At 45.0% G+C, this 20774-nt stretch overlaps 1 protein-coding gene across 18 annotated transcripts in view; it reads left to right on the top strand.

Moving 5' to 3' along the window:
* The window catches only part of CAMK2G (calcium/calmodulin dependent protein kinase II gamma), a 189731-nt gene extending 186666 nt beyond the window's left edge, over positions 1–3065 (top strand). For 17 of the 18 annotated variants that reach the window (XR_014026562.1, XM_081328699.1, XM_081328693.1 and 14 more), the window contains one exon: positions 620–3065. The gene's annotated coding sequence lies outside the window, so the exon portion shown is untranslated. The remainder of the gene's footprint in view (positions 1–619) is intronic. The other variant, XM_081328700.1, reaches the window with a different exon arrangement.
* Positions 3066–20774: the final 17709 nt, after the last annotated feature.

Below are 20774 nucleotides of genomic sequence, written 5' to 3'. Positions count from 1 at the left end.
CTACTTTTGGCAAAATTTTGTAATCTTTCCTCTAGTGTATTGTAAAGTAATGTCTGCAATGTTTTGCAGATTTGTTTGGAAGATTTTTGAATAATGTTGGATATTTAATTTTTAGAAAAAATAGTCAACGGTACCTCACTGAAAAGGAAATTTAGCTGTTTGAGAGTTTACAATGTCTGAAACCCGATACCTTCGGCACAGAAATTATTCTGGGGCAACACACTTGCCCCGTAGCAACCTTGACATGGAACAGATACAACATTGGTTGAATTCTCAAATATTAGAAGGGCGATCCAACAGATAATTTGTCTCTTGTTCACCATGTCCTTTCTTCCATACTAACTTCTTAAATGTATTATTTTAGGCTATTGAGATAGCTTACAGCCAGGGGAATATTAACGTAAAGAAATGATTTTAATGATCAACAGTAATTAAGTGAAATAGGGAGGACTATCCCTTAACTATTGTGTGCTGTGAAGTGTAACTATCTTCAGTATACTAGTTTAAATGCAGGTGTAACCATCCAGGCCTTGGGATTCCTAATCTGATTTGCCCCATCGACCCCGTTACGTTTCCTTCTACAGTTTTTCTCTTCACGCTTATGCTTTTCTGATTGCAGCAGTTTTCGGAGATACTCAGCGGGAGGGCAATATCTTCTCAGCAAGCAGCTCTGGAGTACCTGAATTACAGCAACGGTCATATTCGTTTTGACGTTTAAAGAAATAAGAATTACAAACCGGCAGCAGCCAAGTGCACGAAACCCTGCATGAATCTGATGCTCCGGGTGCTGCCGCCTTTCTGTTGTTTTTCCATGGATCCATCGTGTCTGTTTCTGCTGTATGAAGGTGTCTTACGACTCCTGAGAGAAACCCATATTGTTTGTATAGAAAAGAGATCGTCTGTGATGGAGTATCCAGCACCTCCCCTCCAGGGCTGATGATGGAGCAACAGCTGTGAAGCATCTTTCGGAATTGGAGCAAAGAGAGAGAAAGAGTTTGAGAGTGAGACACTGCACCTCTTACGCAGCAGGATGCTGTCCTCTGGTGTAGGCCCAGTGGAAATGGACCTCGTCTTTGGGTTATGCTGCTGCTTTGATCAGTGAGATACGGCTGGTGCTGGTGAGCTCACTGGGGCCCACGTAAAGAAAGGGGTAAAGCAAAAGAAGGACTTTTCTTACACTGTTGCTATCCAGCAACCCACTGGAGCCCAGACACCAGCAGTAGAGATGAGCCAATTATTTGACCACTGGCTCTCACTGATGGATTGGATAAAAATGAACAAGAATGTTTTAAGGAACAAGTATGGGCTGGTTTTGTTAGCATAGGAGCTTCAGAGATGCACTGATTTTTACAAACAGCCACTCCTCGATGATGTAAGTCGACTTATAGGTAGAATTTAAAAGCAAATAATCTTAAGAGGGCAAAAAGTTATGTGAACGGCTTATTTTATTTTACTTTTTATTGTTTAGAATAGATGGGATCCAGAGTGCTGCAGAATATGTGCTCCTTAGGAAACAGTTGAAAAGCTTTGTTACACTCTGCCCTGAAGATTTGCACACACATGCATTTGCTTCCTGTATGGTGTGTAATTTAGTCTCTGTGTTATACTAAAATACTATATTAGCTATGAATTTAAAAAGTTCTATAATTATGGGGCTAGCTGGTTTCCCAGTTTGATTTGCTTTCTGATAAAACTAGCAAAAGGGAGCCAGCAACTTCCAGAAGTGCTTTTTTCAGTAGCCCAGTCTATTTGACATTGCTTTATTTCCTGTTATTCTGTAGTTTTTTGGGTTGTTTTAACCACATAAACATAGAGCTTTTGCATCAACCGTATTTATTGTCTTTGCTACAAAGAAAGCAAGTAATGTCCTTTATTTCCTACATCAGAAGTGTTTATCAGCTTTACGGTTTGACTACTGTTTTTTCAGTTTCTGAGTAGAAGTGGGATAAAAGCTTTCCCAGTAAATTTCCAATATCAGATTTATACTATGACATTCTCTGCCCCTGGTATACAATGCACATCAAACATTTTTATGTCCAGTCATTGGATCTGAGAACATTGAATTCCATTAAGGTGTTCCCTTTGTACCTGAAATAGGATTGAGAATAATTGTGCTGTCTAATTAAATAAAAAATTGAGGGTCAACTTAATGGAGTTCAGGAAAATACAGTTTCAATTTCAATATGAATTGAAAGGGAAATACCTTTTTCTATTCTTCTAGTGAGAAACTCCTAACTCAGCTCCATAATATTTATGATTGCTTATGACTCAATGCAGGAAAAAAGCATTCCTTCTTGCAGAGGTTTGGGCAAAATTTCCTTCTCCTTTAAAGAGAAGGAATATTTTCTCAAATGAGAGAGAGAATTCTACTGGGGCAAAAGAACCTGTGACACTTCAGTTGTTGCTGGCTACACCTCCTAGTATCCCTCACCATTGGCTTGTGAGCTGGGGTTGTTGGCGAAGTTAATTCAACAGCATCTGAAAAGTGTGACAAAACTTCATCTCCTCCTATAAATTTAATATAGAACATATCTAGGACTAAGTGCGAAGTAATAAAACCCCCGATAATTTTACTAAGATTTTTAAGAACGACATTACAAAGTGAGGAACAGGAAATTAGTTATACTGCTTTAAAAAAAGATGTGCATGCTTCTAGGTCTGATCTTTTCTTGTCTTTATCTGATTATTTATAATAATCCCCCTGTATTGAGTATCTGCATCCTTAAAACATATTTTTGGAACCGTTTGAGTTGTTTTGTCTTTGTTTTTACCATCTGTAAAACCTGTTCCAATTTAATGAGAACCTTAGCTTGGTATGGCCGTTATCAAACACAGCTATAGACCTTTGGCTTTCTTAATGTTCTGCTACGAGGTTAATGTAAGCATCTATATCATGTCCAGTTTTACACAGGAAATGGAACACGTTTGATGCAAATTTTTTGCATGATAGTGAAATAATAAAGTTAGTTTTTTTTCCTGAATGTTAATAGAACCTTCATAGCTTTGTTACAATAAACCTTAAAGTCAACATATTTAATAAAATAACATTTAAATGGTGCAAAATATCAGATAGTAATCTTCTATTTTCCTGAGTGCCTGAGATATCAGCATGAGCTGTTTGGAGATACCCCTTTGTCAAGGTGGCAGTGAAGTATGTGCAAATGTGTTGTACACCTGGAAACAGCTGAGTGAGATGAATGAGTTTATGTGTTATGTAGATGCACCCAGCTGAAGTTATGGGCACTAATCTACCAAGCAGTGATAATAGAATAGAATAGAACAGAACAGAATAGAATAGAATAACAGAGTTGGAAGGGACCCTTGTAGGTCTCTACATCATTTCTGACAGATGGCAGTCCAGTCTCTTCTTGAAAGCTTCCAGTTATGAAACTACCACATCTGGAGGCAAACTGTTCCATTGGTTAATTGTTCTGACTGTCAGGAATTTTCTCCTTATTTCCAGGTTGAATCTCTCGTTGATCAGTTTTCATCCATTATTCCTTCTCTAGCCTTCAGGTGCTTTGGAAAATAGGTTGACCCCCCTCCTCTCTGTGACAGCCCTTCAAATATTGGAACACTGCTATCATGTCTCCCCTGGTCTTTCTCTTCACTAGACTAGCCCCTTGCAATCCAAATGGCATAATCCTAAATTGGTAGCTGCCGAGTGGACAATTAAAGGCCATCTTCCATTCATCACCAGCTTTGACCCTTACCCTGTAGTACGCCTCCCTCAAGTCCAGTTTTGTAAACACCCTTCACTTCGCTAAATGGGCTAGGAGGTCTTTCATCAAGGGAAGAGGATACAGGTGTTCCACACACACCCCATTGATGCCCCGGAAATCAACACATAAGCGCAGGGAGCCATCCTTCTTAAACAGGACGAGTGCCGCTATCCTGGAACGAGCCAGTTGGATAAAACCCCATTTCAAGTTTTTGTCAATATACCGTCGCAATTCCTCCATCTCCCGTGGTGTCATGGCGTACATACGGGGTTTAGGTAATTTGACTCCTGGTTCCAGTTCAATGGCACAGTCCGTTGGTCGATGAGGTGGCAGGATGTCACACTCTTGTTCGTTGAATACATCGGCCAAATCGGAGTACACCCGTGGGACTTGGACCCCTTGTCCGGACTCTGCTGTACAGGCTCTCTCTTCCTCGGTTCCCCCCTCTGGTCTTATGAGGCCATGAACTGGGGCCTGGGGTCCCATCCCGATATAGAGGTGATGGTATCCTCCCTCCCACCAAATCGTCGGGCCCCATTTGTCAAGCCAGGTAAGGCCCAAAGTCACAGAGGGTACTACTATGAAGTGAAGGGTTTCCCAATGCTCCCCCATCTCCATCCAGATAGGCTCCATCACATGGGTAACAGATGTCCCACCCAGAAGGGACCCGTCCACCTGTTGGAACCTAAGTGGGGTGGCTAACTTTTCCATCCTAATGCCTACCGCAGACGCCACTGCTCGACTAACAAGACAACAGGTGCTACCCGAGTCGATTAAAGCTTGGTATGTCCCCTTCCGTCCTGTCTGTGGGCTCACTAACGCAACAGGGATGGCAAAGGGACACACTGGCACGCTCACCATGGGGTCCTCATCTTGCTCATCGGTGCTGTCGTAGATCACCGGTCCAGCAGCCATTGGTATCTCCGGACCCGTCAGGGACGTTCCCCTAGGCCACGGGTCGGCAACCCGCGGCTCCGGAGCCGCATGCGGCTCTTTGAGCCGTCTCCTGCGGCTCCCAGCCGCCCGGTGTGCGCGCACCTCTTTGAACGGGCAGTGGTGCGTGCGCACCTCTCCAAATGGAGAGTGGCACCGCCCATTTGGAGAGGTGCGCGCGCACCTCCCCGAATGGGCGGAGGTGCGCGCACACCTCCCCAAACCTTTGGAGAGGTTCGCGCGTACCTCCGCGCGAACGGGCAGAGGTGCCGCTCTTTGAGGAAGCTGTAGCGGCCCGTCTACGAAGCTGCCGAAAGCGGCAGCTTCGGAGACGGGCCGCTACAGCTTCCTCAAAGAGCAGCGCCCCTGCCCATTCTGAGAGGTGCGCGCGCACCTCTCCGAACGACCGGAGGTGCGCGTGCACCTCCCCAAACCTTTGGAGAGGTGCGCGCGTACCTCCGCGCGAACGGGCAGAGATGCCGCTCTTTGAGGAAGCTGTAGCGGACCGTCTCCGAAGCTGCCGAAAGCGGCAGCTTCGGAGACGGGCCGCTACAGCTTCCTCAAAGAGCAGCGCCCCTGCCCATTCTGAGAGGTGCGCGCGCACCTCTCCGAACGACCGGAGGTGCGCGCGCACCTCCCCAAAGCTTTGGAGAGGTACGCGAGCACCTCTCCAAAGGTTTGGGGAGGTGCGCGCGCACCTCCGGTCGTTCGGAGAGGTGCGCGCGCACCTCTCAGAATGGGCAGGGGCGCTGCTCTTTGAGGAAGCTGCCGCGGCCCGTCTGCAAAGCTGCTGAAAGCGGCAGCTTTGCAGACGGGCCGTCGCCGTCGGGCAACCGGGAACCGGTTCCATCTCACTTTTTAAAAAAATGGCAACCACGTAAGTCCGCGCATGCGCAAAAAACCGTTTTGCGCATGCGCAAAACTTTTTTTGCGCATGCGCGTGCATGGACACACGCACGCGGCTCCCACTTTTTTAAATTTGTGATGGAACCGGTTCCCAGTGGCTCTTTTCCTTTTTTAGGTTGCCGACCCCTGCCCTAGGCACTTTACCCAGCATCTGATGTGCAGCTCGTGTTCGTTCCACGGGCCTCCTGGACGTGGTGCTGTGTGTTCCGGGAGTCACCAGAACTGCTCGGGGCACCGGGACCGGGCACTCTGCCACTCGATGTTCTGGCTGTTTGCATCGGAAGCACCGGATCGATGACCGAGGCACCGGACTGGAAGGCCTTGATGTTACAGCCAGGGGTTTCTGTCCTTCCTCCCTTACCCTCTCAGTGGTCCTTTGACCTCCAGGCATGTTCTCCGTTCTTCCCTGGAACTCCTGCAATCCCACGTCCAGTTCTATGGTTACCCGAACCACTCTTACAGTCTGGGATGCCATGGACGATGCATGCCCTGCGAAGAGGCCCATCTAGACCCATCCTAAAATGGTGAACCAGAAGGCATTCTGGCCATGAGCACAATTTGCTGGCCACCCAGTGGAACTCACGGACGTAGTCAACAATGGGTCAGCCACACTGTCGGAGACCCACCACCTCGGCCTCGGCTCTTTGGACCTGGGAAACATCCTCGAATCTTGCCCGTAGTGCCTCCAGGAAGAGACCAGAATCACCCAGTTCTCTGGCGTGGTCGCTGTACAGGTCCGCTGCCCAGGCGCAGCCTCACCCTGCAGGCTCACCGTTACTGCCACTACCATCGCCCACTGGGATGGATAACCCAGGGCATACCTGTCCAGATGGCTAATGGCGTGGCTCAAACATGGCCAAGCGGTCGGGATGCACGTCATAGGACATTGGCAACGGCGGTGGGCCCCAAACCACAACTGACCCCCATGGGCCCATCTGTGGCCCCGGGCCTCGTGTTGTGGTCTCATAATGCCAGGGATCCACTGCCTGCCAGTCCAAGGCACCAGATGGTCTTGCTGCTTGCTGGGTGGGGCCTCCCTCTGCTGTCAGCCTGGTATCAGAACCACTCCGTGTTGTTGCTGCCAGAGGTTGAGCAGCAGGACCCCTCCCCTGGGACGTACCCTGGCCAGGCGGGATCTGGAACTGTGGACTGGCTAGCTGGAAACGAGAGGACCCTGAGCGCATAAGCTGGGTCTCGGTATGCGACCACTGCATTGTATCATGTTCCGCCTCTGAACCTGGCCATGGTAAAGGCTCTTGATATCCGATCTCCCCGAACCTGTCCCGGAGTATGTCCATTGTCTGCCTGCCCGGCGCTGTGGAGTAACTCCACTCCTCCTCGTCAGTTAGACGTCATTCCCTCCATTCCATCAATGAGCCTCTTGGCCGTGCTATCTGTCCCTGGCTACGGTCCATATGGCCAAGAGCAGGGCTAAACCACCATTCTCCTCCATGGGTCTGGTCCCCTGCCTCCTGGAACTCATCCATTGTGGCTGCCGGTGGTGGGGCCCATGCCTTGGGTCTCACCACTGGTTGAGCCTCTCCCGGCTCTGCCACCTCTATAGGTGCTGCAGCTCCAGCTGGCTCTCCCTCGTCAGCCACTGGGGCAGCCCCCTGTGTTCCCTCTGCCATGCCTATGCCTAAGCGAAAAGACAGGTAGAGGTGAACAGTAACAAAAATGAACGCTGACTTACTGTCACGTCCACATCCTCAGGTAGAAGTAACCACACAACTCCAGTAGGAACGGGTGACGAAACAAAGGTCGCTTTATTCAGCTCCAGTGGAAAACAAAGTCAGTGTTGGTAGCACATTGCTCCCAACACTTAAATAGCCGTTGAGTAAATGGGCTCCGCCCTCATGCTACAAGCCGACATCCGCCAGCACACACTTATAAGCCCTCCTCCCCCCCCTACAAGTCCTTTTGCTGCTTCTCCAAGCTCCCATTCCCCCGTGCGTATGTCAACCCGCCTCCCCTCATTCAGCATACTACCCTCAACCAGGTAAGTACGCCAGGCAATTCCTACCCTTATCCCCAGGTGCCCATCTCCACCATACCCAGTCACCTCAGGGGACCCGTGCCCCAAACCACCCTCCACAGTCCCCAGGACATTCGGTCCCACACTGTGGAACAGCTGTCTGGCGGCAGGCCTGGTAGAAGGGCCCGGTTGCCAAACCGCGCCTGCCCGGATCCCAGGGAGCTTCTGGCAGGCAACCGCAGGCCCAGACGTCGCCCGGTGGTCGGCAGGTGTGGCAGGGAGGTCCGTCTGCGGCCGCACCAGTCGGCAGTCTTGAAAGCAGCTGGCAGGCGGCCGAGGATGCAGAAGCCAGCTGTCATTTGGCAAGCTCGGCTGGAGGGTCCATCTGTGCAGGTGTGGCCGCCGGAGGCTCAGGAAGTGCTTGAAGGCCGTCCGGAAGCCCCGGATGTGTTAGGAGGGTGACCGGCGGAGGCGGACAGCCAGACACGTCGGCAACAAGAGTAGGGCACAGACGAGGAGGACGAGAGAACGACGCGGGACCTCATGGAGTGTCGGGCCACGGGGCTCGACAGTGGTATTCAAGAAGAGACCCCTCTAATGGTGCTATGCCCTTTTTACTCTACCCAATTTGTGCAAATATCTCAATTTTTCCAATACTATTCTTGAATAAAGTATTACCATAAATTATGAAATTAAGAGAATTCTTGTTATCCAGTAATAGTACAGGTAGTCCTTGAGTTACGAGTGTAATGGATCCTGCTGTTCTGTACCATCCTGCTACCGGCCCTGCAGAAAAAGCAGGGACAACCCCTTTTACAAGAAGGCAAGAGGCTGGAACTAAGCCTGCCAAATTTATGGATACAAAAGCAAACAGAACAAGACACGAACCATGAAACAGGAGCTATTCAAGCGGTTGCCTTCAGCAAACCAGCCCTCCCACGCATTCCCCTTTTATACAGTTCAGGGCGTGGCTTCTCTCTGCCTCCTTCCGAGGTGCCCCATTGCCTTCCTCTGTTTACTCCTGATTGACTGCTTCCTGCGTCGGGCGTCCTTGAACAGGGCCAGCTGTGGGTCATCTTCATCCACGCTGTCAGGCTCACACAGCTGGGTCTGCATCGTGACCAGGTGGGAGGGGCCTGGCTGAGGGCTCTGTGGAGCCTCAATATTATTCTCAGCAAGCTCTTCAACACCCCCCTCCTCCTCCTCTGAGTCGTCCGACCCAACTGCTGAACCCACAGGCTGACCCTGAATCACAACACCTGCCCATTCCACTCGTAACTTGAAAACTCTTATACTGAATCTTGTTCGAGGTACAAGATCACTCTCTTGCTCGTTAAAATGCATGCAGCTTGTTAAGCAAACATGAGGTATCTCAGGGTGGGGAAGGCTTTGGAGGGCCTAGTGCTGGAACAGGCCCCCAAGGCCTCCCCAACCCAGTAAGATACTGCTTGCTTCTCCCTCCCTTCCTGCCGTGCCAGACTCACCTGGAAAAGATCCATCTCCTCTCTGCCACGGTTCCTGCTGCCGCCCGGATTTGAGGCCAGGGAACACTTCCATGACCCTCTCCCCCCTGCAGCCCAAACCAGGCTCCGGAGGCCTTTTCCAGGCCCAATCAGGCCGTGGGGAAGCTGCAGAAGCTTTCACTGGCCTCAAATCTGGGCGACAGGTGCCTGGAAAAGCCCGGATCAGAGTGCACAGAAGTGTTTGCTGGCCTCAAATCTGAGCGGCAACAGCCTGGAAAAGGAACATGTGAAACTGGTCAGAGCTGTGCTAAACAAGCTGTGAGCAGCCCATTTGTATGCCAAATTATCCAAGTGTGAATTCCACAAAGATAAAATTTACTACCTTGGGTATTGCATCTCATGAAACGGCATAGAGATGGACCCTGGGAAAGTACAGGCCATGCTAGAATGGACTCCGCCCCATACCAGGAAGCAATTGCAGTTTCCTCGGATTTGCAAACTTTTACCACCAATTCATCCCCTCTTTTGCACAAATTGCATTGCCCATCACAAACTTATTAAAGACAAAAGGGGAGGAAAAACCAAAATCCAGTCAACCATTGAAATGGACTGTAGAATGCCAAGCTGCTTTTGAGAAATTAAAAAGGTTGTTCTCAGCCAAACCAGTATTAAAACACCCAGATACTGAGCAACCTGTTGTAATTCAAGCAGATGCTAGTGATGTAGTGGTGGGAGCAGTACTGCTTCAGGCAAATAATGAAGGAAAATTACAACCTTATGCTAACACATCGAGAAAACTTACAGACAGAACAAAGGTGGGTGGTTTGGGAAAAGGAAGCTTATGCCATCCGGTGGGCTCTTTTAACCTGGTGACATTTCTTGGAAGGGAATAAAATCCCCTTCCAAGTATGGACTGACCACAAGAACCTGGAAGCCCTAAAAACACCTAGAAAGTTGTCTCCCAAACAGGCGAGGTGGTCCCAGCATTTCCACCAGTTCAATTTCACCATAAAACATCTGCCAAGGGAAAAAAAACTTCCTGGCAGACGGACTATCACGATTGCCGCAACAGCAACAAATCAGAGATAATGGAACCACTCATGCCATCAAAACAATTAGTTGCACCAGTCACCACTTGAGCACAAGCGAAAACACTGAAAACCCTAATGAGCCAAGCTAGGGTAGAGTTCAGGAAGGCACTAGAGAAAGATGAATGGTTCCTGGGCCATAAAAAATTGTGCACCATGAATGATGGACTTTCATGGGTGGGAGTTAAACTCTACATTCCAAAGAGCCAAAGACTAATATTCATGCAGCTTTGCCATGAGTCCAAATCTGGACATTTTGGGTTCATGAAAACATGCCATTTGGTGAAACAGCAATTCTGGTGGCCATCAATAAAAAAGGACATTGAAAGCTATGTGGCTAGTTGCCCAATATGTGCAGCAGCCAACAGAAGATGGGAAAGCTCCAGGACTATTACAAACTGTAGCTACCCTATTAGCTCCCTGGAGGGAGATTTCTATGGACTTTATTGTAGAGCTACCAGAAAGCGGGGGAAATACAGTGATATGGGTCATGATGGACCTATTTTCCAAGTAGGTGCATTTTATCTCATGCCTGAAAATTCCCACTGCAAAAGCTTTAGCAAAGTTGTTTGTACAGCATATTTATCGACTACATGGAGCCCCACAACAGATTATATCAGACAGAGGGGTGCAATTTACCTCAGAATTTTAGAAAGCATTTCTAGAACTTTTGGGGACCACCCAGGGGCTATCTAGTCATCATACTCAGATGAATGGTGGGACGGAACATTCAAACTCAGGACTGGAGCAGTACTTAAGATACTTTATAAACTACCAACAAGACAACTGGACCAACCTGCTTCCATTCGCAGAAGTCGCCTATAACAGCGCAATACATTCCAGCACAGGCTACACTCTGTTCCAAGTAGCAACAGGACAGAGTTTTAATCCAATGCCTGAACTACCCTCCACCAAACTGACCATCCCCTCCTTGAAAGAGTAGATTGCACAACTCCAAAACACCTGGCTGGTTGTAAGGAAAGATTTAAATGAGGCTAGGGAGGCATATAAATTCCAAGCCAATAAAAAATGAATTGAGCCCAAACCATTTCAAGTAGGAGACAAAGCATATTTATCTACAAAATATTTAAAGTCACTACAACTCTCAAAGAAATTAGGACCAAAATTTGTGGGACCTTTCCCTATTAAAAGGGTAATCAATCCAGTGACAGTTGAACTAGAGCTCCCTAAGACATTTAGGCAGGTTCAACCTGTATTTCACATCAGCCTTTTAAAGCGTGAACTGAACTCACCCTTAAGGCCAGCGACAGCTCCTCCTCCTGCTCCAATCATGGTAGAAGGGGAGCAGCATTTTGAGATTAAAGACATTTTAGACTCTAGGAAACATCATGGATCCACTCAATATCTAGTTACTTGGAAGCATTTGCCTCCATCCCAGAACGAATGGATCCTTAAACCCCATATTACAGCCCCCTAAGCTACTTAGTAAATTCCATGCTATGTACCCTAACAAACCAGACTAATCCCTCTTTTTGTTTCCTTTTTTGTCTTTTACAGGTGAATCTCTTTTTTTTAAGGGGGAGGGGGCGGCATGTCAGAACCCATTTCTTTCATGGGTGGCCTTTCTCTATTCCTTTCCTTTTCCTCTCTTTGGGTTCTACCAAACTCCTGGGGGGAGGGGGGAGGCTTTTGGAGGATTGTATGTGTATGTATGCCTTTCGCTTAGCTGCTACAATGTATCCTCTCCGCTTCCTCATAACTGCTTGCTCTTTGAACTATTCTTCCCTTGATGTCAACCTGAGGTGAGAAAGGAATGTGCCTTCAGCCATCTGGCTTATCTCACACTGCAGAAAGGAAGGTGCGAAGACCCAACATTTTCACAGCCTTGGGAATGGAGTCTTATCACCCTCGTTCCCACAGCAGACTTGACACCTGGAAATTAGGCCATTTGAACTGACCAGATGAACTGTTGGGGTGAGGTTCGCTTTTTGCTCCTTTAACTTATTGATTTGAGCGAGAAACCCTCAGATCCTGCTTTCTATGCCTGCTGTCAACTTCACCTAATAAAAGTTCCTTTTGGAATGGAATTGTTCCAAGAGTCCTGCTTTGTTGGGATGAGGTTTTGAAGCGGGTCCTTACATGTGGAGTGAATCTGGCTTCCGCCATCAACTTTGCTTTCAGAAAGTTGTAAAAGATTATCACATGACCCTGGGATACTGCAACCATCATAACTACATGCCAGTTGCCAAGCGTCCAAATTATGATTATGTGACCATGGGGATGTTGCAACAGCTGTTAAGTGTAAGGGGTAAGGCGTAAGTCCCTTTTTCTGTGCCATTATAACTTTGAATGGCTGTAAGTCGAGGAATATCTGTATTTAATCCAATTCCATATATTATTTAATGAAATGAACTGTCTTTCTAAAAGAGATTTGTCCTTGGCATGATAACAGCCAAGCATCATCTATTTAAAAAATAATTCTTCATTCACAATTTCGAAAAATATCACATACTTGATTTTTGCATCATACCAGATGCTAGTATGGTAAGTCTCTTTTGCCTCTTATAAATTTAGAAAATGATGTGCTCTGAAATCTGTATACAAATTTTTGATCTGATGTACAATGAGCAAATCCTTTGCTTTCAGAACACAATGGATATCCACCAATGCTCTTTATTAATGGTCTTTTCTGTGACTTTGAATTGTCATTATTAGCCAGAATAATTTGATAATGTTCTGTGATCAGCCTCTTTATCACAGTCCATCTTTTCTGGGCCAATCACCAAGTGTTTAGCAAGACTGAAGATAACCTCTATGTCAACGCTGCTAACATCGGCTGTTCTTGCTTTGACAACAGATGGAAATGCAGCCATTTTCTCTATGCTTTTAGAATTAGTTGAATCTGGGAGGGAGGAATGGGATGAGAGTCCAGCTAGTCATAACAATAATAACTGTGCCATGGGAACCCAAGGACATTGGGCCCAGAGCTGATAGCATTTTGGCAGGCTGGAGAGCTGGGGACAAAGCCTGTGCTTCAAGCTAATTGGGGAATGTGATTTATGACTCTTTATTGGAGGTGGGAATTGTACCTTGTTACTTTGCATCCAGGGGAGGGGAATTTAGTTTTGGGGTTCAACTATGCAGTGCCGATACTTTGTTTCCCAAATAAAAGATTCTTTAAGGTAAACAATGCCTCAAAGTTCTTTTGAAGGATTTCATCTTTCAGAATCATGACACTCTTTGTTCAAATTATTGAGAAGGATTTTTAATACTGAGCCTTAGGTCCTAGGAGGATCCTTGTATGGTTAAGGTATTTGGGACAATTAAACAACTATCTGGAGAAGTTTTAATTGCTCTTTCAATTTGTGAATTTCAGATGTCTTATTTGCCTTCCTTCAGGTTCCATCAGAAGTGGATCTTCTTTTTAATCCAGTTAACGTCATGCTTCTTTCAATTATTTCCTGTATTTTATTTAAATATATTTTCCTGAGAATGAACTTGGGAAACTCTCTTAAACATAATAGGATTTAACAAATACAAGAGTTTGCTATTTAATGATGTTTGTTTTTAAGAAGGAATATAATTCCTTGTGGAAAATTGCATGGAAACTGACTGGAGATCATCAATGAAGATCACACCACACATTTTTATTGAGGGATAAGTATGTTTTCTGATAACCACCAGTTCATGAAATCTGTATCAAAAAGCAATCACACAATAAAATACCTTTTAAAAGTATTAGTAAAAACATTACAGTTACAATCTTAATACTGTTTTTGATAGCAGAATGTATAGAGGTGAGAAACACAACCAATTTACAACCTGCCCAACAAGTGGGCCTTTTTCATTGGCACTCCTGACATTTCGACTTGGAGAGAAAAGGGGGCAGAGAACAATAATGAAGCTCCAAACCTCTGGGAGATTCGGGGAGGAGCCATGACACAGAAGGTACATTTCCTAGGTCCAATCAGATGATACTGCTTAATGAATGGGACACACTATCGGTCCTTAACCCAAGGGAGGGAAGAATAATAGCAGTCTCTCAAGCAGCCAAGCCCTGTATCGTGAAGGGTTTTAGAAATGGTAAGCAGCACTTTGAATTGCACTCAGAAGTTCACCGATCACCAGCCAACGACTTTTGTTTCTACTTGGAAGCCACTTCTGGACTTTATACTTGAGGTGGAAAAAATGAAACGTTGATTTTGGGTTTTACCAATTAGATAGATTTGTTATAGAAATGGCTAGTTTATACTATTATATAAAAGTAAAAAGTTGAGGTTTGATGTTATTATGCTATTCTACTGTACCAAAGGAAGTCGGAAGTCAACGCCTTTTCTTTCTTTTCCCCCTTTCCCCCACATTTTCCTTCTTTTTTCCCCCTCCCCTATCTTTGCTATTTTCTTTTGTATTTTTGTATCGTATAATATTAATACATAAATAAAGTAAAAAGTATTTGAGAGTTCACTGATAACCAGTGTAGGTCACATTGCTGAAGTGTTATATGGGTGCATTGGACTGACCTATAATTACTCACATTGCTGCATTCTGAACCACCTGTAGCTTCCAAATAGTGTCCAAGGACTGCATCATGTACAGCATTTTGCAGTAGTCTATACGTGAGGGTCCAGGATTTTAGTGACTCTGAGATGGGGGTCCTGGTCCATGAAAGGGTGAAATTGGTGCAGTAAATCTGTGTGAAGTTCATCCTGGTATGCTATGAAGCTATGAGCCCAGAAGAGGGAAGTACAATTCCACTTAGAACTAAACATGAAGAGTCACTGCAACCAGAATAACCATCCACATTTAGGTTTGAGCCTCTAGCACTGAGACATGGTCTTAACAGCCCAGCTGAGCTAACCAGAGGCTGATATATATCCTAATGATATCTGACCCCATCCTGGCAAATGACCTCATCCAGCTTTTTCATATAGATGTTAAACTGGAAAGCTATCCTGCAAACAAGAGGCTTTGGGCTGGACCTGTTTCCGCCTGTTGGTACTGACTGGAAGTGACCACCAAGAAAGGGGAGAGCTGCTGCCATGGAGATTTTTAAAATGTTGCACAGGTTTGAAAAGACAATTCTCTATTTGTCTTTAGTTAGTTTAATTATTTAATTTGTGGTGTTTTTTTTAACCTTTTAAAACTGTTTTCCTAAGGGAGCGGGAACTGAGAAGTGGCATGCATTCAACAATGATGCATTTCAAACTCTTTCACTGCATATGATTTCTCATGATTGGGCTGTGAAAATGGAGGTAATCCCAATCACCAAGAATTAGTTTCAAGGGGAAAAAGTGAAAAAAATTTATTTATTTATTTATTTATTTATTTAATTTATTTATTTATTTATTTATTTATTAATGGGATTTATATCCCGCCCTATCTCCCGAGGGACTCGGGGCGGCTAACAACAACAAAACTTAAAGGTCTCTGTACAGTAAATTAAAAATAAAAATTTGAAATAAATTAAAATAAATTAAAGAATAGAGTTAGAATTGTAAACATAATTAAAATCCCTGTCAGTCTAGGTCAGCCAGGTGGAAAAGGAGTGTTTTGAGGCCGCGGCGAAAGGACTGGAGATCTGGGGCCATCCGAAGCTCAGGGGGGAGCTGGTTCCACAGGGCTGGCGCTCCCACAGAGAAGGCTCTTCCCCTGGGGGTCGCAAGCCGAATCCAGCACTGGCAAATTGCAGAAATGACACTTTTAAAGACACTCAGCGAAAACCAGAATAAATGAATTTTGCTATGAGATTTGTTCAATTGAAATTAACTACTTTGAAGATTATTTCTAATTCCATGCTCCACTACCTTTCTGGGAGTCATCTTTCCCATTTGCAGCTATTTTTCTATTGCTTTTCAGGGAGTAAATAAATTCTGTGGGGGAAAAAATGTGGCAAGTCACTTGTTTTTGCAGAGATTCTATTCTCAACTTAAAAAAACATCCCTGCACATTTGCATCTCATTGTTTCTATCATCTTACAATGGTCGACTGATCAATTAATGTTGCTTAGGCATCTAATATCAGCATCTGCCTGGCCAATTCAATCTTTTAGGATTGTCATGCTCCAACGATTAAACAATGTCATCTATTCAACATGTTCTCCCAACATTTTTTCTAACCAAGCATGTATCTTTTCCCAATAAACCTGAACTTTTCTTATTAGGTACAATGCCAGAAAAGACTAACAAACAAAGCTTATGTTGATTCTACGCGTCACAACAGCAGGAAGAATAGACTTCACGTAATATTGGAAAAATGAAGGATTACCACCAGAGGAAGAAATAATTAAAAAATATTGGAATGCACAGAGATGGATAGATTAACTATGAGATTGAAAGATAAAGAAGAAACAGAATATTACCAAATCTGGGATTCATTTTACAAATGGCTAGCTAGAGGAAAGAACCAAGGATTAGGAATTGACTATGTATTAACGCTTTTGAATCCAGACAGCACGCTGGTTGAAAAATTAATATATGTATGTAGGAGAAAAACTAATAAAACCTTTTTTTAAAAATAATGTCATCTATCAGGACCCCAGAAACCCTTGTAGCAACGCCTATCCTCTAAATGAGGTCCCCTCCAAGATTCAGACGGCCTTATTTAAAATAGCTATGAAAATCTGATTCTACAACCAGGCCTCAGGTGAGGGGGAGAATGAGACCCCTCACTTCATTCCATCTAATCTGTCACACTTGCCATGTTTTATCCCTTTATTGGCTTTATTGTAATTTCTTTGTTCTGATTGTTGTAAGCTGCTTAGAGCTGTTGGCACCCTTCTCTTTGGCACAGCCCCTCAAGTATATTTCAAATTGGCTCTGTTTAAAAGAAATTAAAATAAATGGGCTTTGCTATAATTTCCAAAGATGTTTGTTTGGATTTTGGCAAATCTTCAGTGACAGATAATCATGTAATTCTTACTTATATCTAACCAATGCTTCTCACCTGGGTTCCTCAGATAAGGCCGCAATAAAAATAAGAGCCTTGGTGGAGCAGTGGGCTAATGCCTCCTTAAGTAACACCAGCTGCCTGCAATCAGTGCAGGTTCGCATCTCACCAGGCTCAAGGTTGACTCAGCCTTCCATCCTTCCGAGGTAGGTAAAATGAGGACCCAGATTGTTGGGGGCAATTAAGCTGACTTTGTAATAATGCCGCTTGGGTGGGTGTGTGTGAAAGCCCTAATAAGCAGGCATATACATAGAATGAAGGCTACTGCTAAGCTTGTAAGCCGCCCTGAGTCTTCGGAGAAGGGCGGGATATAAATGGAATTAAAATAAAATAAAATAAATAAAAACATATGTATGTTTATATGGCCAAAATCTTGGGAGGCTGCCAAATTTTCCAAGATACTGGTTTTCCTATTCAAAATATAAGATTTCAATGTTCTTACCAGAGTTTTACAAGATATTAATTAGGAATATCAAAATCTCACTGAATTGAGCAATCTTGTAAAATTTCAGCCATTTAAAAATTATTTTAATTTAAACTTAGGGTTTCATGGATGTCACTGAGAGAGGGGGTTGAATGCCATGTTGCCTTTTCTGATGGGGATCACTTATCTATGAGGATACCAGAAGGATCCATGGTCTAGGCAGCAAGAAAAGATTTTTTTAGTGATCAAAATGTCACAAAATCTTCCCATCATTGGTTTTCATATAAAAATGTCCCAAAATTTCAGAATTTAATCAAGTGAGTAGGTTTTAGGAAGCTTTGCAACTATTTAAAAGTTGTCCTTTAGAATTACAATGACATGTGCCACAGCACGTAGGGGATGGACACTGACCTTGATTGGTTTATATATAGTTCTCAACAGCTTTGGATAATAATGAAGTGGTCCACATAACAATCTAATCCTCTACAAATACAGATATGGGAGAGAGGAAAGAATAACAAACTGATAGTTCTATTTCAAATGGATTTTTCAAACATACTCACTCACTTTGTGGCTGAAGAATCTGGAAAGCAAGTGGAAATATAACCCACTGGGTGGCTTTCTATCTTGGTCTCCTTATCAACAAAGTTTAAAAGGCACATTGATTGTTTTCCCTACCTCATTCAGGGTCTTACTTTGACCTGAAAGATGTCTCTACTTGGTGCTTTTTCATTTTCAGGTGGGTTTTGATGGAGGACAATATTTGGAATATCTGAATTCTTTCTGAAGGCCCAACATCAATACATCAGCATTCTCCAGACACCACGAAGATGTTGCGTGAGCTGGTCCCAAATTCAAGTTGAACTTTTGTTATGAATGAGTTCAATTTCGGTAGCAAAAACCCCCCCACTCCAACAGTGAAAAAGGAATGTTTGCAGTTTTTCTCAGGCATCACATTAAACTAATTGGGGGAAAGTCACTGAAAGAGAATGTGAGCTTTTAACACAAAAAACAAAGATTCTACTTACCGTATTTTCCGGCGTATAAGATGACTTTTTAACCCATGAAAATCTTCTCAAAAGTTGGGGGGTCGTCTTATACGCTGGAAAAAAACAAAACAGTCGAGCGTCCCCGTTCTTGCAAAGCCGGGCCGCCCCGCGCAACCGAGCTATCTCCGGCGCGGCTCCGGGACACGGCTGGGCGGGAGCGTCGGGTGGCTCTCCCTACGCGAAGGCGGCGCTGCCCGTCGGCTCTTGGCCCGAGGGGAGGGCCTCGCGCCCGCCAGACTCACCTGTCACCAGCACCGCTCTCCCCCCCGCAGGGATGCGCTTCCGCCGGGCGGTGCTGGCCGAGACAAGCCAGCAGGCAGCCGCCGTGAGCGCGGCGCTGAGGGGCAGCGGCAGGACGGCCTGGCCCAGCGCCTGCAGGACGGCCAGCAGCCCCATGCACAGCAGCAGCAGCCGGCTCAGCAACAGGTCCGAGCTCAGGAGCTGCACCGCCAGGCTGCCCAGGAAAAGCAGCCACACCGAGAGGCTGCACGCCCAGTCCAGCTCCATGAGGGGCAGGGCGGGAAGCCGGCCGGGAAGAGGGACCGGGAGCCCGGGCCGAGCGCACCTCGGCCAATGGTGAGAGGGAAGCAGCACATGAGTTCTAAAAAAGAGGCTGCGGGCGGAGCTGCCCCGCCCTGCGCCCAATGGGAGAAGTTCAACTTCAAGGCCTGGGGGGGAAGCAGGAGGAGCGCCGGCCGTGGCGGGGTGGCGGCTGCCCTCCGGCGCTGTCTGCCGCCCGGGAAACGCTGCGCCTTGGGGGCCGGCAGAAGTCTCTGCGACGGACAGGGAGGGCAGGGCATGTAAGTATTTTCCGGCATATAAGACGAAAAACCTTGAAAGTCTTCTTAAAAGTCGGGGGTCGTCTTATACGCCGGGTCATCTTATACGCCGGAAAATACGGTACTTTTCCTTCTGTCTGCATATGTTTGTGAACATTTAGCAGTCTTATAACAAAGCCCAAATATCCAAACAGGCTGAATATTACAATAACCCAAAGGCTTTAAAAAAATATCAATCCCACGGATTACTATCCTTCTTTTCCTACACATGGGGACCAATGACACAACAATGAATCTGAAAATAACAAGCGATTACGAACATTTAAGGAAGAAAGTTAAAGAATTAGGAGCACAACTGGTGTTTTCACCTATACTTCCAATAAAAGTCCAACAACCTATGAGGGAGCAAAGGATTTTAGAAACGAACCACTGGCTTAAAAACTGGCGTCATCAACAGAACTTTGGCTTCCTAGCTCATGGTCTGCATTATCTACGTAAAGGGCTACTGGCAAGGAATGGATTGTACCTCACAAGAACTGGAAAGAATATATTTGGAAAATGACTGGCTCATCTTAGCAAAAGGGCTTTAAACTAACATTGAGGGTGAAGGGGAACCAATCTTCACAACCTTTAGAATCTAATTCCAAGCAAAAAACACTAGATAACCAATCACATAAGGAGGTAGGAAAGAGAAAGAAGAAAGAAAGAAAGACATAATGAAGTAGAGAGTGATGGAAAGGATGGAAATCTCAGTTACAAAGTATGAGATGTAAGAAACATGTAACATACCCAAGACCGATAAAGGATTTAAATGCCTGTACACCAACGCTTAAAGTTTAGGGAACAAACAGTATTAGTATTAGTACATGAAGTACAAGTATTAGTACATGAAGGCAGATATGATATAGTTGACATTACTGAAACTTGGTGGGATGAAACTCATGACTGGAATGTATTGATGGAAGGATACAACTATTCAGAATAGAATAGGAATAGGAATAGGAATAGGAATAGAATAGAATAGAATAGTGTTAGAATATGTTGTTGAAAAAATGGTTTGTTTAACAGAGTATTGTTAATACACAGTGGAAGTTGTACTGGGACTTTTAGGCAAACAGTAATGCACTAACACGAGTTTTATAACTTATTTTTACTCAGACAACAAAAAGAAACACAGTAAGAAATAGTCCAAATATCAATCCAGTATCATGCACATAAAAGTCAGTCCATAAAAAACATAGTATCAAAATACAAAAACTGCTTACCAATATCAAAAACAATATACACTGTAGCAAGCAGTTGATTCTTGAGAGAATAAATATCAAGTTTGCAAACAAGAGAACAAGAGGTATCCAAACACTAACATCAAACACATATACAAGAGCAACTACGTGTAACATCTAACTCTCTTTTATATGGAATAATTACAGCCACACCCTAAGGCCGTTTAACTCCTTAAAGGTGCTTTTACTCCATTATATAATATTGTCACCCAAATCAAATTTAATCTCTAACAATCTCCCCTTTTG

The sequence above is a fragment of the Vipera berus genome, assembly GCF_964194415.1.
Source record: "Vipera berus genome assembly, chromosome: 5".
Taxonomy (NCBI): Eukaryota; Metazoa; Chordata; class Lepidosauria; order Squamata; family Viperidae; genus Vipera; species Vipera berus.
Note: the sequence above shows the minus strand (reverse complement) of the source record. Positions and strands in the feature narration are given on the sequence as shown.